Source organism: Natator depressus, chromosome 6 (genome assembly GCF_965152275.1).
Source record: "Natator depressus isolate rNatDep1 chromosome 6, rNatDep2.hap1, whole genome shotgun sequence".
In the NCBI taxonomy this organism is placed as follows: Eukaryota; Metazoa; Chordata; order Testudines; family Cheloniidae; genus Natator; species Natator depressus.
The window spans coordinates 52273057-52285833 of NC_134239.1; the positions used below are offsets into that span (position 1 = coordinate 52273057).

The 12777-nt window shown below is 43.0% G+C and overlaps 1 protein-coding gene across 1 annotated transcript in view; it reads right to left on the minus strand.

The window, feature by feature from the left end:
• Positions 1 to 12381, minus strand: part of TRAF6 (TNF receptor associated factor 6) — a 28587-nt gene extending 16206 nt beyond the window's left edge. Inside the window, exon 1 of the mRNA XM_074956999.1 lies at positions 12258 to 12381. The gene's annotated coding sequence lies outside the window, so the exon portion shown is untranslated. The remainder of the gene's footprint in view (positions 1 to 12257) is intronic.
• Positions 12382 to 12777: the final 396 nt, after the last annotated feature.

Consider the following 12777-nt stretch of genomic DNA (forward strand, 5'->3'; position numbering starts at 1 on the left):
ATAGTACAAGAAACAAAGCAGATGTTCAGCTGCAAATGCGAGTCAAACAATATTGCAGTGCTGATAAGATTTTTATATCAGCAATAAGATTTTCAATTTAGTCAGAATCTACAAAACATGAGGTAAGGGTCAGGTTTCTGCAGTACGATCTGGAAGGGCTAGACACAAACTAGTCTAAAATGCTTTCCTGCTCTCCTGTACCTCCTCCAATATAGCTGGAAAGATAGCATGAACACAGGAAATGAATCCTATTTACCTGCAGAGGGGAGAATATTGTTAGCAAAGTTAGTTTTTCAAATGCTGCTCTCAAATGTTGAATTCATATAGCAATAAAGCTGATAAAGTCTCCGATAGACTACTTGGAATATTATATTACAGTAAGTGGTTTACAGGTTTAATTCAAAGTGCTAGTTTAACGTATAAACTACTCTATGATTTCAGGTTCAGGCTACTAGAAAACAGCAACCACACATGCACACACTTCAACCTGGCAACTGGGATCTCCTGGGATGCTCAAGTTAAGAGCCATTGGATTTGTAGGACTAGGATTGGGGGTTCTCAGTAGGCCCTCATTTCTGGAATTCTCCATCACTGACAGTTTGAGTTTGCTGAACTCAAAGCCACAAAGTCTAATCTAGCCACTCAGTCAGTTGCCTTAAAAGCTAGGCAAGGCCAAGTTCGCAGGATAGGGTGTGTAGTTCTCAAGTTTGAGACCATCTCCTGTGTGCTTTTATATTTTGTACAGGCGTGCTGACAGGCAGATTCTGAATAATAAGTAATGCTTCTAAAAGGGACTAGTACCAAACCACTTAAGATACAGACAAGATCAACAGTGTGATGGATCTGGAGTTTTCTGTAATAATTTATTAACATTTGGAATTGACCTGGTTATTGTGATATTTAGTGTATGCATATACTGAGTTAATACTGCTGTGGAATTGTCAGGAAATGCACCAAGGAAGGGGAAGGGTGGATCCATACATAGGCTTCTCAGTACACACTTGAGGCACAATGCAAGAGCCATTCACCTTGATGCTCCATTGAGACCCACTGTTGGACTGGTCAGACAGGTTTTAACAGGTACAAATCAGTACCTGTTAAGGGGGAAGGGAGAAAAATTAGAAGACTCAAGAGGGCTTAAAGAATCACATTCATGGGGACACAGGTTTCTGAGATGACCGTATAGCTACATTATAGCTTAAGTCGACATAAATTATGTCGCTCAGTGGTGTGAATTAACCACACCCTGCTTGGAGTGACATAATTTATGCTGATTTAAGCGCCGGTATGGATAGTGCTATGTCTGCGGGAGAGCCACCATCACTCACGAGGAGGGGGGGGCTGGAGTAATTAAACTGACTGGACTCTCTCCTGTCACTAGAGAGTTTATATTGGCTGTAAGCTCTCTAGTGAGGCCATATAGCCTGAGAAACCAAAGTCTGCTGCGTGGGGCCTTCAGGAATTAGACACCTGGCATCCCCTCAGAAGGGTGTTTAGGCTCTAGGTAAGCTAGATACGCATGTAGACCTTTTGTTATTTTAAGATCCTTTCCTCTGAAATACTTTGTTTAACCATAGGAACAAACAATACTTCTGTTTTAAGAAGGCTGTTTTGGGTCATTAATTCACTGGTCACAGATCCTGAAAGGAAAAACCCAATCAGACCTTCAGGGTAAGAACGAGTACTGTAGACTGGTGCCTATTTGAGATAATGAAAGGATCCACCCCAAGAAAAGGGAAGGCATGAGACCTAAGGGGGTGCACTCAGAAGAGACGAGGAAACAGACAGGGATGCAGCTAATCCTGTAACTGTGACACACAGGAATTCAAGAAGTCAAGCTGAAAGGAAGAAAAGAAATAGAGTAGGCCTTGTGCTTTCATCACAAGTATGAGTATTCCATCTATTTTATAGAGTAGAATCTGTTAAAGACAGATCTCTTCCTTGTGATCATCATTTTATCCTTCTGGAAAATCCTACTAAAGTAGTACTTAAGGAGAGTAGGATTTTATCCAGTATAATCCTAACAATTTATCATTTACAGCACTTTACAGTTTCTACAGGAGTTTGAAGCATTACACTTACTCCTCTCCAATCTGAATTACTTTTCTGTAACCAGAGTAGCTATGAACCATTCAGTCTATGGGGAAAAACATCAGAGTCATCTTAATGGATGAGTCAATGCAACCAATCACCACCCTATTATTGCATAAAAAATCCCTAATTTAAATTATAAACTAATACTCCTTTCTTATATGGAGCTTTCCATCTGCACACTTCCAAAAGGTTTATAAAAGGTGGCCAACTCTTTTACCTCTGTTTAATGGGGAAACTTCAGGCACAGAGAGGCAATACTTTAAACAAATAAATCAAGTCAGTTTTAAGTGAATTGTGGTGGGGTTCCTTCCAACACCCACTGACTTAGGGCACGTCTTCACTAGCATGACCCTAGCATGGCTGTGTAGTCGCAGCAGAGCGCTATAAAAAAACCCACCTCCATGAGGGGAGTAGCTCCCAGTGCTGGGAGCCACTGTCTATACTGCCACTTTGCAGCGCTGAAACTTGCAGTACTCAGGGTGTGGGTGTTTTTTCACAACCCAAGCAAGAAAGTTGCAGTGCTGGAAAGTGGCAGTGTAGACAAGGCCTTAGTTTTATTTTGTCTTAAAGGGAAGTCCCTCCCCACATCTTCTTACAAAAATTGGGAGACGTTTCTAAATCTTTAAGTTTACAGTAAAAAGAAAAGGAGTACTTGTGGCACCTTAGAGACTAACCAATTTATTTGAGCATGAGCTTTCGTGAGCTACAGCTCACTTCATCGGATGCTGTAGCTCACGAAAGCTCATGCTCAAATAAATTGGTTAGTCTCTAAGGTGCCACAAGTACTCCTTTTCTTTTTGCGAATACAGACTAACACGGCTGTTACTCTGAAACCTAAGTTTACAGTGTTGCTGTAGATGAATAGCTGAAAATATAACAATTACTTAACCCTAATTTTAAACAATTCCTTCATGTGATTTAAAAAAAAATTGAGATCTTTTATACTTTGTGTTTGCATCTGTCTCCTCCTCCTCCAATACTGCACCTGTACTGCTACTCTTGCACAATAGCAGTACTGGAGCAGCATACCAGAGGCAGACAGACATAAACCTAATCTCTTTCACTGTGGGATCAGACACTTCTCTGTTGGCTGAGCTGGGGCAGACAATGAAATGAACAAACAGCAACTTAGTTGTGAAAGCAGTGCATGTGCACTAGCATTATTCTCTGCTGGGGAATTTCCCTGTAAGGGGAATTTTAAATTGCTTGTAGTTCAGATGAAGAGGATGGATTTGAAAATGCAGGATATTCCCAACACCATGTCTAATTTAACCCTTTCTTCGCCACTTCACTAGGCATTATTCTCCAGTCTAGAAGTCTCAGAAATCCTTCCCTGATATTCAGCTCAAATTTTTATCCCCTTCCCGCCTAAACAATACTTCTCTGGTCTCATTATAATTATATATTAGCACTCATATATACAGATTAGTTTGGAAAAATGATGTTGTGTCAGCCATGGTATTCCTTTAGCCCAGCACCACACAGCTATAGTCATCAGAATAGCTTTGAAAGGAGGTGGTACCACCTCCCCAGTGACAAGGGCATAGTCTTCAAGTTTAACTACTCAATAAACATGTCCATAGACCAGAGCCCCAGAATTTGTCTGCAATTTAGAAGCCTGAACAAGTTATGTGGAATGTTTTATATGCACATTGTGGCCTAAACTTCGGCCATTTATCCTTGGTAAATGAAGGCAATACCAAACTAAGGGCTTGTCTACACAAACATTTTATAGCACTCTAACTTGCTGGCTCAGGGGTGTGAAAAAACACCCCCTTGAGCGCAGCAAGTCTGAACGCTTTAAAGTGCGAGTGTAAACAGGCTCCCAGCGCTCGGCGCTAATCCCCTCGTGGAGGTGGATTACCAGGAGCGCTGGGAGACCTCTCTCCCAGTGCTCGCGTGCGACCACACTTGCACTTTAAAGCGCTACCGCGGGAGCACTCCCGCGGCAGCGCTTTGAAGTTTCTATTGTAGCCATGCCCTAAGCAGTTCAGGCTACATTTTTTTCAATTAACTAAACACCTGAAACTAAACTGAAGTGCATACATATGTCTACAAATACACATAGTAACTATTTTAAAAAAAATGAAAGGGAATAAGCTGAGAATTAAATTCAGTAATGTTTCTCTTTTTAAGGAACTGTGTAGAGTTTTTAGCCTGTCTGTAAAAACACAGTAACTCCTCACTCAACGTTGCAGTTATGTTCCTGAAAAATGCTACTTTAAGTGAAATGATGTTAAGCGAATCCAATTTCCCCATAAGAATTAATGTAAATCAGGGGGGGGGGGGGTTAGGTTCCAGGGAAATTTTTTTTGCCAGACAAAAGTGGCTGCAAACATTCCCTGTGGAAACTGAATGTGATGATAAACCCATGTTATCCCACTGGAGTGCACCACTCCCTCCACTTTCCAAAGTGCCGGGGGCTGGGGGGAGGAGAGAAGAAAGTTGTGCATGTGTGTCTGAAAGACAGATGCGCATTGCCCCTTTAAGTATGCTGACTCCACTCTAAGTACACTGCCTTTTTAAGTAGATCAGCAAGTTAAGACAGCAGCTGCTTCCAGCAAGCTCCCTCCATCCTGAGCCCTGTCCTGTTCCCCCACCCCATAATCTGTGGAGATGGGGTACAGGAGTGTGGGGGAAGGAACGGGGGGGGAGGGGGACACCCTGACATCAGTACTCCTCTTCCCCTCCCATCCCCTGCACAGAAAGCAGGAGGCTCGCAGGAGCAGCTCCAAGGCAGAGGGCAGGAGCAGCACACGCAGTGGGGGAGGGACAGCTGAACTGTCTGGGGATAACCTGCTGGGCAGTTGCTGCACAGAGAACTTAGGAGAGCTGATAGGGGGGGCTGCCGGTCCACCCTGGATCCAAGCCCGCACCAGCTAGCTCCAATGGGCTGCTCTTTCTGCAAGCAGTGGACAAAGCAGGCGGCTGCCAAACAACGTTATAAGGGAGCACTGCACAACTTTAAACGAGCATGTTCTCTAATTGATCAGTGATGTAACAACGAAACAACGTTTACCAGGACGACGTTCAGTGAGGAGTTACTGTAAGATGCACTCAGATTTGTCCTACAGACAACCATTTGACAGGAGCCTGGAGACTTCACCTCTAAGGGGGCAGTAGCTGGAGAGATGCTTTCTGAGTTGGGTAGTCAGGCATGGCTTTTCCTGATAGCTGCTGCTGGCTGGTGCTGGTTGAGTAAATTTGATGTAAATTGTGACAGACTGCTACCAATCGGGAAAGATACTCTGATAAAAATGGAGAATGTGATGCTGAACACTTCTCTGTCAGTCACATCCCTGGGTCCAGAGAACAGGCCCAGGCTACATTTTAGGACTCCAAAGGCCCCTCAGTATTGCCTCTCCTGCTTTAAGATCAAACTGCAACTGAACTTTAACCAGCAGGTAACTCGATGCTGTGAAGCTACTTGCACTCCTGCACTATGAAGCAATGAGACTAACCAGGATATCTCAGTCAGACCACAAGAGCTGGCTCTTACATGAACACCACGTCATAGAATCATAGAATATCAGAGTTGGAAGGAACCTCAGGAGGTCATCTAGTCCAACCCCCTGCTCAAAGCAGGACCAATCCCCAACTAAATCATCCCAGCCAGGGCTTTGTCAAGCCTGACCTTAAAAGTATCTAAGGAAGGAGATTATGCTTTGTTGGCAAATATACATATGGTTCTAGTCCAATTAACCTGGGATTATATTAAAATAACAGCCACGGGGCATAATTTAGGATTTTAAAACAATAATATTATGAAAAAATTAGCTTCACTATGTGGAGCCTGAGGCATGTATGATTTTTGTCTAAAGAGACTGAAGAAAGGAAAAGACTTAGGTAGCAAAAAGCAAAACCAAATATTTACATACAGTAGTTATCCCTCTTGAAAGGACTTGAACAGAATTTAGTTAATTCTCACCACACCCTTGTATCATTAACCCCATTTTACAGATTTGGAAACTGAGGCACAGAGTGGTTACATGCTGTGCCTAAGGCCAGAGTTGGAATTAGAACTCAAATTCCTGACTTCCAGGTGCATACTCAAAGCATGCCGCCTCCTCCTCAAAAGTAAATGCGTGGAAACAGATTTGACTGATCAAAGATCTGGAAAGGGAAAAAAAATAGCCATGCCATTTTTCATGGAGAAACTGCAAACTGTATTAATTTTCAATAAGCCCAGAGGCAGTCATATGTAATAGCTTTCCCTTGTGGCTTGTGTGATGAACATTTGGCAACTGAACAAGAGCAGTTATTAATCAGTGGTAGTTTCTACATAAAGCACTTAAACACATGATTAGCTTCAATGGGATTTAAGCCTGTGCTTAACCTCAAGTACATGCTGAAGAGCTTTGCAGAATCAGGGCCTAAATAAAGATAGATTGTGGAATCTGGACTGTAGTAGAGAAGGCTCTACCCAGGGAATCCTCTTCTCTTTTAGCTAATCATCAGAGTGGCACAGCGAGACATGAAGAGAGGTCCTAATGTTCGTGATTTCTGCCGATTCAGAAGCATGTTTTCTTCTCACTCCATTCCTGCAGTGACACATTGTCTCTTGATTTACCTCCCCCCCCCCCCCAAAAAAAGGTCCAAAATACCAATAGTCACTTCTTTAGACTATCTATGCAAGATAATAGTCTACACTCAAACGTAAAAACTTTTGTAACACGGTAAAGCTGTTTTAAGCAAAACAAAGAAAACTCCAAGTTTAGGTAAAATAATTTAAATGCCCAATCTACAAATCTCTTTTGCACTCAAGACTCCTGTTGAAGTCAACAAGTATTTTGGATGTACAAGGAGGGCAAAATCACACAGTAAATAGTTACACTTAGAGTCACTAGTGAGAGAGAAAAAAAGATTTAAGGAGGTAACAAATCCTATTGCTCTCTCTCTCTACACACTGAATAGAATTTATATTCCCTTATATTCTACATATTTGATATGTACCTTGCTAGACTTTCTAGAATCAATATAAGAGATGCATTAGTCACTATAACAATCTGAAGTCATGTATACTAGACACTAGAAATTTTCTATAAATTTTTACTATTATTTCTCTGCCTCATGTATAGGGATGACAAAAAGGAAAAATACATATTGACTAGTCATGATAAGGAAAAATCAATAAAATGAAAACAGGCCGGAATAGTTATGGAACAATATTCTTCCAATACCGTATTCCTTATATGAAGTTACTAAACAAAAATCTAACCCTGTGGTTTCAACCCTCCAGTCCATACAATGTTGCCAGCAGAGGCAATTACTTGAGTGCAAGGAAGGAAATGGTCTTCATGCAGATGCAGGTTTGGAAATCAAGAGATTGCCACTCTAATTCCAATCTCTGCCGCAAATTTGCCATGTGACTTTGGGCACTTTACTTAGAGCTCAATCCCATAAACACTATTACAAGGCATATTAGTCAATGGGACTACTCACTACAATGCAAAGAGTGTTGCAAGTTTACACTAATATTTGCACATTGAGATCCTTACATTGGAAGGTGCTAGAGAAGAAAAATGGAATACATTCAAACAGAGCATATGAAGTGCAAAAAACAGAATTTCTGTTTTCTTGCTAAAGCCCTTAGTAATAGTTGATTTTCATTCCAAATTTTCCCTTGAGGCATAGGAGTTCTTTACTAGTGACAGTTAAAACTCCCTAAGCGCTTGGCCAATAACAACTGTGATTAAATATTATTTAACTGTCAACCTAAGACTATAAAAAGGGAGAAAATGTTCTTGTTCAAAGCAGAAAAAAAACCCAAAAACCCAGCAATAACTGAAGCCAGTAAGACTTTCAGTTCTAGTCACTGGTGCTGGATATAATTGCTCTTTCTTTAGGCCCTTGGGAATTTCTGCAGCTTTCTAGCTAGTTTCTCTTTGCTTGGAGAGAATGTTGACAATATTTTATGATTAAGTAATTGCACACTTAGTGTTACTGAGGAGATTAGATGGGAGCTACTCAGTTATGCATGCAGTCTCTCCCCGGAGGGTGCATGTCCTGGTTAATCAAAACAACATTTTTTTTTTTTGGCTTTTCTTACTTTAATAAGATTTCTTGAACAGGACAAAAATTATGATAAACAAAAATGCATTCACAGTCCAAGGTAGAACACTAAGAAAAGGATCTTGTTTCTATTGAGTATGTTTTAAATGGTCCCAGGTGTGACTGCCCTCGAACATCAGATGGCAAATAAATAGTGAATGAGTGTAATTAAAAAAAGCTTATTAAATAATTTAAAGAGCCAGTACATCTGTTGACACTATTTTTTAATTTGGTTGAAATGCTTCTCAGCTATATTCAGTTTCTCAAAAATAATACTTTAGAGAGCTGGTACTGATTTAAGTAAATACAGAGCAAGTGTCATTTATGATACACACAGGATGGTTCACTGATTAGGGTGCCAACCTGGGATGCAGAAAACCAGGTTTAATTTCCTGATCTGCTACAGATTTGTGTGACCCAGTCTCCCTTATGCCACAGTTCCCCATACTCAGAGGTGCCGTGAAGATTTATATTAAAGATTGTGAGGTGCTCAGATACTGCGGTAAAGGGGATGATGTAAGTACCTAAGATATGCTGTGCTTAAAGCAGAGACAGACACTCTTCTGATCCTGAAAACACTTTGTGCATGATTAGTTTTATTTATACAACTAGTCCTATTGACTTCAATGGGAGCAGCCATGGACTTAAAGTTAAAAATACGCATATTTTCAAGATCAGGGCCAAACAGAACTCCCAGGTTCTATTTTTGGCTCTGACATTGATCTGCAGAGTGACCCTGGTCAAGTCTCAGTGCCTTATTTTAAGGCATCTTCTAACCTCATATGATGGTCGTGAAGATTAGTGTTTGTACAAATGCTTTAAAACCTTTAGATAAGAAGGTGCTACACAACCATACTATTGTTAAACAACTGAAATATCCCTTCACTTTACTCTTATATTTACTTTTATTTCCCCTTTGGCAGGTGACAGCAAGAGATCGTTTGTGTTGCACTATGTGTTTGTACAGCCACTAACACAATGGAGCTCTGAAATTAACTTGGGCTTCTGGGCACTATTGTGATACAAATAAGGTTATTTTGTCTGGAGATGCTGAATTAATTAAATTCACTGACACTGAACTGAAAACATGTACACTTCGTGTCCAAAGATTTTCCATTAAATGGATTTTTAGTAGCAAAAGTATTTTCAGGATGATTTAAAAAACTGCACAGCATATTAGTTTACAACATTAAAACCTGACACCTACATTCATTAGTGCCTGGTGAAACTCCAGGAAAGTTTAATTGTGGGGGAAAACTGGAGAGGAACGTGGAATGAGCAGCAGACCAATGCGTAGGTAGTGTGGGCAAGAGGCTCATTTGCTGGCCATCACCAAAATAGTTCTACTGTTTTATCAAGTGTACTTAATATGTGAATAGTTCTCTGCATGGTATTGAGGCTAATTTTGTGGTCCTTTCATGCTACAACAAAAGTGAAATAACATGAATATAAAGTCATGGACTAGAAAACTATGGCTCTTGATATTAAATTTAATCACAGGATCTGTAGAGAAACAGAGTTTGCTAGCACTTTTCTCAACACTTGTAGCTTCCAGAAGTGTATGGAAACAAGATGCCATAGCTTCAATGCAATTATAAGCAGAAAAATGACTTAAAGGGGTTCCATGTTTAGAACTTGCAAATCAAAAGGTGGCTTTCTAATGACAAGCACTGATTCCCAAACTATATACTTTTTATCTTTTCCATCACTGAAGATGGCATTCAGAACTTAACCATTCTGTTGATATGAGACAGAACAGAATCCACATTGCTCATGAATAGCTGTTGGCTGTGCAGTGCTAAAATTTGCTAGAGGCATATTTTGCCTCTGACAAGGTGGTTCTATTCTTAATCATTTTTAATATTATGACCACACTAATTCTCTATGTTACAGACTATCACTTAATAGGAGGAAGGTTTCCCATCATCTTAAACAATGGATGTAATCCAAACTGGTCTGACAATCTGATCAGTTTTGCAGCTCTCTTGACTCAAATCTAAAGAGGCATAATGTTACTTTGTTTGAGGCAGAATTTATTAAATGAAACCAGTGTAACTGCATTCATAACTTATTACATAGATGGAGAGAGATACCGGGTAAGGCAAGTTACACTAGGCAGGGTTTCCCTTCCCCTCCCCACACCACCAACAATAATCTTCACATCTAACACACTGAGAGCTGTAAACTCATATATATACAGCTAAGTCAGTCTCTCTTTTTGACTACTATTATTTGTGTTGCATCCTATGAATGTCAGAAAAATACTATAATCCCATTAACCAGTCCATAGTTTAACAGATGAAAAGTTAGAGAAAGCTCAAAAGAGAATCTACGACCAGTTTCTAGGCTCAAAGAACCGAACAAACAAATACAGGATGATCATTTTTTTAAAGCCAGCACTGGCATTAGAAAACTAATAGAAGGCAGCAGGGATCAGGATCAAGAGAGAAAACACATAGTATCTATCCCAAGAATTTACCCCAAATAAAAACCCTTCAAGCTATTATACTTGGCAAGGGAAGTACTTAAAATATTTATTATAAATATCAAATACTGCCTGTCTGTACCAAAGAGCAACTACCATTCTTGCAAGCAAATTGTATGCTCTCTCAGATCTCATTTTTAAAGCACTTATAATCAATTAATCAATTCCTAAGGCACTTAAAGTAGATATTATCCCCATTTTACAGACAGGAAAATGGAGACAAATGGAAATCAAGTGATTTGTCCAAGACTATACAAGGATTCTGACAGAGTTCGGGTAGAACTCAGGATTTCCTTACAACTAGTCCTTCACTCAAGCCACTAGATCACACAAAAAGAAGTCCATCTGGATATCAGGGAGCAGGATCAATTAATCACTGGCCATATATTCCCCTCATGTAAACCAATACGATCCTAATCTCAATGGGACTGGTGCTTGCTATAAAGAGTGAGGGAAGAATCTGGCTCACAGTGTCTACAAACGCAGTCCAGACTGAGGCATAGTTTCCATTTAAGAAAAAAAAAAATCATACTGCTTTAGAGATTCCAAGGCCAGAAAAAGGACCACTGGAATCCTCTAATCCAGTGATGGGCAACCTGTGGCCCACAGGCCACACGTGGCAGTCCGGGTAATTTGCTGGTGGGCAGTGAGACAGTTTGTTTACATTGACTGTCCACAGGCATGGCCGTCCACAGCTCCCAGTGGCCACGGTTCGCCGTTTCCGGCCAATGGGAGCTGCGAGGAGTGATGTGGGCTAGCCACCGCTTCCCGCAGGTGGGCGGCCCTGCCTGCAGACGGTCAATGTAAACAAACTGTCAACAAACTGTCTCGCGGCCCGCCAGCAGATTACCATGACAGGCCACAGGTTGCCCACCACTGCTCTAGTCTGACCTTCTGTATAACACAGGACACAGAACTTCCCCAAAATAATTCCTAGAGCAAAGCTTTAAAAACATTTAATTTTAGTTTAAGAACTGCCAGTGATGGAGAATCCCAGCCCAGCTCTGGTAATTTGTTCCAGAGGCTAACGACCCTCGCTGTTAAAAATCCAGACAAATTCAGACAGGAAATAAGGCTAAGTGTCCACTTCCAGTAACCACCAGAACGGGTTATACCTTTCTCTGTTAGACGGACGCTCATCATCAAACATCTGCGCCCCCCACAGATAGGTACAGCCTGGGACCAGGTCCCCCCGCAGCCCCTCGTTGTGAAGCGGCACAGCCCCCAGGAGCTCACGCTACACTCCGAGGCAGGTCCCCCCATTCTAGACTCGCCCTCGCCGCTCGTCTCTGACCCCTCTCGCGTTTATCGACACGCAGGATGTTGCCCTCTCAGCCTCTCGGAAGGACCCCGGCTACGCTAAGCGCTCTCCAGCCGCGGGCAGCGAGCCAGGCTCCGAGCTCTCCCTCCCCTTTCCCGGCCCCAGCGTCCCGCTCTCTACGGGTCCCCCCCCTCCGGGAGGCAGGGAGACGCCGCAGGCCCCTTTCCCAGGCCCGGAGCTGGGGACAGGACCCGGCGGCCCCGACCCCGCGTCACGGCGGGGAAGCCGGGTCCGGGCGGAGCCGCCTGGACAGCCCGGGGAGGGGAGGGGCCGGTGGGGCCCAGCGGTCCCCGCCCGAACACTCACCTCCGGCCGAACCGCCGCCTTCGGTTTCTGCCCCCAGCCAGGTCACTCCTTCCGACTCCGCGGAAGGACGGGCGGGCGCCGCGGCCAAGAGGGACCTGAAGGAAGGCGGCTAGCGCTGCGCAGCGCCCCCTGCGGCCGGTCCGCCCGGGCAGGGCCGCTCCCGCGGGTACTTACCCCGCACCGCCGGCGGCCGTGCCCCGTCGCTGCTGGAGATTTACCAGCCTGAGCCTGCCTGCGCTGGAGGCTGGTGCCTGACTCCCCTCTCAGGCCCTGTGCAGGGATCCCTGCCCTAGTTGAGCCTCTCCTCGCAGCCCCCGCAGCGCTCCAGCATTGTGGTCCGCCGAGGGCAAGTCAGGACGCAGAGCCGGTGCTAGCCCATGGGGGGCCCTCAGCAGAATATTTTTGGGTCCCCCTCCCATAATACTAAAACAGGCCAATGAAAAACAAATGGGGATCGCACCGCGGGCTACCTAAACAGCTGATGAGTCTTAGGTGCCTCACACAAGCATAGGATTTGCTG